At 61.5% G+C, this 5,000-nt stretch overlaps 1 non-coding gene across 1 annotated transcript; it reads left to right on the forward strand.

Annotated features, from left to right (window-relative positions):
- The first annotated feature begins 3,919 nt into the window (after nt 1-3,919).
- On the forward strand, nt 3,920-4,038 carry LOC142006226 (5S ribosomal RNA). The gene has a single exon (XR_012643332.1). It is a non-coding gene; the product is annotated as a 5S ribosomal RNA (ribosomal RNA).
- The last annotated feature ends 962 nt before the right edge of the window (nt 4,039-5,000 follow it).

Raw genomic sequence — 5,000 nt, forward strand, 5'->3', positions numbered from 1 at the left:
GGTCAAATTCAACCCCATTCGGACTTCCAGAGCTCAGCCGGCCACCAGGTCAACCTCGCTGAAAGCGCCAGAGGTTGACCTGGTGTCCGGGGACCGAATCGGACACCAGGTCAACCTCCGCTAAAGCGGCCGGGGTTGACCTGTTGTCCCTGCCGGACTTAGAAAATTTTTCTCTCCAGCCCGGGACCGGGGTTGACCTGTTGTCCCTGCCGGACTTAGAAATTTTTTCTCTCCCGCCTGGGACCGGGGTTGACCTGTTGTCCCTGCCGGACTTAGAAATTTTTTCTCTGCCGCCTGGGACCGGGGTTGACCTGTTGTCCCTGCCGGACTTAGAAATTTTTTCTCTGCCGCCTGGGACCGGGGTTGACCTGTTGTCCCTGCCGGACTTAGAAATTTTTTCTCTGCCGCCTGGGACCGGGGTTGACCTGTTGTCCCTGCCGGACTTAGAAAATTTTTCTCTGCCGCCTGGGACCGGGGTTGACCTGTTGTCCCTGCCGGACTTAGAAAATTTTTCTCTCCCGCCTGGGACCGGGGTTGACCTGTTGTCCCTGCCGGACTTAGAAATTTTTTCTCTCCCGCCTGGGACCGGGGTTGACCTGTTGTCCCTGCCGGACTTAGAAAATTTTTCTCTCCCGCCTGGGACCGGGGTTGACCTGTTGTCCCTGCCGGACTTAGAAAATTTTTCTCTGCCGCCTGGGACCGGGGTTGACCTGTTGTCCCTGCCGGACTTAGAAATTTTTTCTCTCCAGCCTGGGACCGGGGTTGACCTGTTGTCCCTGCCGGACTTAGAAATTTTTTCTCTGCCGCCTGGGACCGGGGTTGACCTGTTGTCCCTGCCGGACTTAGAAATTTTTTCTCTGCCGCCTGGGACCGGGGTTGACCTGTTGTCCCTGCCGGACTTAGAAATTTTTTCTCTCCCGCCTGGGACCGGGGTTGACCTGTTGTCCCTGCCGGACTTAGAAAATTTTTCTCTGCCGCCTGGGACCGGGGTTGACCTGTTGTCCCTGCCGGACTTAGAAAATTTTTCTCTCCCGCCTGGGACCGGGGTTGACCTGTTGTCCCTGCCGGACTTAGAAAATTTTTCTCTCCCGCCTGGGACCGGGGTTGACCTGTTGTCCCTGCCGGACTTAGAAATTTTTTCTCTGCCGCCTGGGACCGGGGTTGACCTGTTGTCCCTGCCGGACTTGGAAAATTTTTCTCTCCCGCCTGGGACCGGGGTTGACCTGTTGTCCCTGCCGGACTTAGAAATTTTTTCTCTCCAGCCTGGGACCGGGGTTGACCTGTTGTCCCTGCCGGACTTAGAAATTTTTTCTCTCCAGCCTGGGACCGGGGTTGACCTGTTGTCCCTGCCGGACTTAGAAATTTTTTCTCTCCAGCCTGGGACCGGGGTTGACCTGTTGTCCCTGCCGGACTTAGAAATTTTTTCTCTCCCGCCCGGTACCGGGGTTGACCTGTTGTCCCTGCCGGACTTAGAAAATTTTTCTCTCCCGCTCGGAACCGGGGTTGACCTGTTGTCCCTGCCGGACTTAGAAAATTTTTCTCTCCCGCCTGGGACCGGGGTTGACCTGTTGTCCCTGCCGGACTTGGAGCCCCAGGAGGGGATCGGCCACCAGGTCAACCTCCGCTGAAAGCGGCCACGGTTTACCTGGTGCCCGGGGAGCGAATCGGACACCAGGTCAACCTCAGCTGAAGCGGCCGGGGTTGACCTGCTGTCCCTGCCGGACTTAGAAATTTTTTCTCTCCAGCCTGGGACCGGGGTTGACCTGTTGTCCCTGCCGGACTTAGAAAATTTTTCTCTGCCGCCTGGGACCGGGGTTGACCTGTTGTCCCTGCCGGACTTAGAAATTTTTTCTCTCCCGCCTGGGACCGGGGTTGACCTGTTGTCCCTGCCGGACTTAGAAATTTTTTCTCTGCCGCCTGGGACCGGGGTTGACCTGTTGTCCCTGCCGGACTTAGAAAATTTTTCTCTCCCGCCCGGGACCGGGGTTGACCTGTTGTCCCTGCCGGACTTAGAAATTTTTTCTCTGCCGCCTGGGACCGGGGTTGACCTGTTGTCCCTGCCGGACTTAGAAATTTTTTCTCTGCCGCCTGGGACCGGGGTTGACCTGTTGTCCCTGCCGGACTTAGAAAATTTTTCTCTGCCGCCTGGGACCGGGGTTGACCTGTTGTCCCTGCCGGACTTAGAAAATTTTTCTCTCCCGCTCGGAACCGGGGTTGACCTGTTGTCCCTGCCGGACTTAGAAAATTTTTCTCTCCCGCCTGGGACCGGGGTTGACCTGTTGTCCCTGCCGGACTTGGAGCCCCAGGAGGGGATCGGCCACCAGGTCAACCTCCGCTGAAAGCGGCCACGGTTTACCTGGTGCCCGGGGAGCGAATCGGACACCAGGTCAACCTCAGCTGAAGCGGCCGGGGTTGACCTGCTGTCCCTGCCGGACTTAGAAAATTTTTCTCTCCAGCCTGGGACCGGGGTTGACCTGTTGTCCCTGCCGGACTTTGAAATTTTTTCTCTCCCCGCCTGGGACCGGGGTTGACCTGCTGTCCCTGCCGGACTTGGAGCCCGAGGAGGGAATCGGCCACCAGGTCAACCTCCGCTGAAAGCGCCCACGGTTTACCTGGTGCCCGGGGAGCGAATCGGACACCAGGTCAACCTCTGCTAAAGCGCCCGAGGTTGACCTGGTGCCCGGGGAGCGAATCTGACACCAGGTCAACCTCTGCTAAAGCGCCAGAGGTTGACCTGGTGCCCGGGGAGCGAATCGGACACCAGGTCAACCTCTGCTAAAGCGGCCGGGGTTGACCTGCTGTCCCTGCCGGACTTAGAAAATTTTTCTCTCCAGCCTGGGACCGGGGTTGACCTGTTGTCCCTGCCGGACTTGGAGCCCGAGGAGGGGATCGGCCACCAGGTCAACCTCCGCTGAAAGCGGCCACGGTTTACCTGGTGCCCGGGGAGCGAATCGGACACCAGGTCAACCTCTGCTAAAGCGGCCGGGGTTGACCTGCTGTCCCTGCCGGACTTGGAGCCCGAGGAGGGGATCGGCCACCAGGTCAACCTCCGCTGAAAGCGGCCACGGTTTACCTGGTGCCCGGGGAGCGAATCGGACACCAGGTCAACCTCTGCTAAAGCGGCCGGGGTTGACCTGCTGTCCCTGCCGGACTTGGAGCCCCAGGAGGGGATCGGCCACCAGGTCAACCTCCGCTGAAAGCGGCCACGGTTTACCTGGTGCCCGGGGAGCGAATCGGACACCAGGTCAACCTCTGCTAAAGCGGCCGGGGTTCACCTGCTGTCCCTGCCGGACTTGGAGCCCGAGGAGGGGATCGGCCACCAGGTCAACCTCCGCTGAAAGCGGCCACGGTTTACCTGGTGCCCGGGGAGCGAATCGGACACCAGGTCAACCTCTGCTAAAGCGGCCGGGGTTGACCTGCTGTCCCTGCCGGACTTGGAGCCCCAGGAGGGGATCGGCCACCAGGTCAACCTCCGCTGAAAGCGGCCACGGTTTACCTGGTGCCCGGGGAGCGAATCGGACACCAGGTCAACCTCCGCTAAAGCGCCCGAGGTTGACCTGGTGCCCGGGGAGCGAATCGGACACCAGGTCAACCTCTGCTACGGCGGCCGGGGTTGACCTGCTGTCCCTGCCGGACTTGGAAAATTTCTCTCCCCGCCTCGGACCGGGGTTGACCTGCTGTCCCTACCGGACTTAGAACATTTTTCTCTCCCCGCCCCGGCCCGGGGGTTAACCTCGGGGCGCACAGCTTCCCGGGTCTGACGTGCACGTCCTGTCACCTCCCGGGCCCGGCGTCCTCGTCCTCCCTTCCCCTTGGGCCGGCTCGGAGGAAGTTTTCCCTCGGCCCGGCCTCCGGGTTAATTGTTTGGGCCCGGCTGACTGAGGCCAGGCTGCTGACGCTAAAGCCCGGGGAGGCGGGGGCCTACGGCCATACCGGACCGAATGCCCCCGATCTCGTCCGATCTCGGAAGGTAAACCGTCCCGGGCCTGGCTAGTACCTGGATGGGTGACCGCCTGGGAATCCCAGGTGCCGTAGGCAGCTTTTGGCCCCAGCGGGGGTAGAGCGGGGCGTGTGTCTGCCGTGCGGGAGCAGGGAAGCCGTGAGGCCAAGGCGGCGCGACGGTCCTGGGGGGCGCTGAGGCCTTTCCCTCTGCCTGCCTGCGTGTCGGGGGCGGGGGGGCGGGCGAGGAAGCTTAGGCCCTCACCCGGTGCGGTGCGATGGCTTGGGTCGGGTCGGGGAGAGGGAAGAAAGCGTGTGTGGAGCGTTGGTGGGGCAGGTGTGTGTGTGGGAGTGCTGGGTGGGGCAGGCCGTTGAGGCGGTGGCGGTGGTGGTGTTTTTGGTGGGAGTGAGTTGGGGTCAGGTGGGTGTGGGGTCCCCCCCAGGGGGGGTGGATGGTCTGAGGGTTAAGGCTTGGAACGTGCGTCTTGGGGGACCGTGGGTGGAGGTTGTTGAGAGCGGGGAAGGCCCTGGGTCTCGGTTGTGGACTATTAAGCCCGGTGGAGGGGGACCGTGGGTGGAGGTTGTTGAGAGCGGGGAAGGCCCTGGGTCTCGCTTGTGGACTATTAAGCCCGGTGGAGGGGGACCGTGGGTGGAGGTTGTTGAGAGCGGGGAAGGCCCTGGGTCCCGGTTGTGGACTATTAAGCCCGGTGGAGGGGGACCGTGGGTGGAGGTTGTTGAGAGCGGGGAAGGCCCTGGGTCCCGGTTGTGGACTATTAAGCCCGGTGGAGGGGGACCGTGGGTGGAGGTTGTTGAGAGCGGGGAAGGCCCTGGGTCTCGGTTGTGGACTATTAAGCCCGGTGGAGGGGGACCGTGGGTGGAGGTTGTTGAGAGCGGGGAAGGCCCTGGGTCCCGGTTGTGGACTATTAAGCCCGGTGGAGGTGTTGCGTACGGTGGATGTAAGGGGGAGGGCGTATGAAGTGACCGAGGAGTGGGCAAGGAAACGGGGGGAAAAATTTGGAGGCGAAGGCGGCCGAAAAAGGGTGCGGTTGACCTGGTGCCCG

The sequence above is a fragment of the Carettochelys insculpta genome, unplaced genomic scaffold, assembly GCF_033958435.1.
Source record: "Carettochelys insculpta isolate YL-2023 unplaced genomic scaffold, ASM3395843v1 scaffold_0046, whole genome shotgun sequence".
Lineage (NCBI taxonomy): Eukaryota > Metazoa > Chordata > Testudines > Carettochelyidae > Carettochelys > Carettochelys insculpta.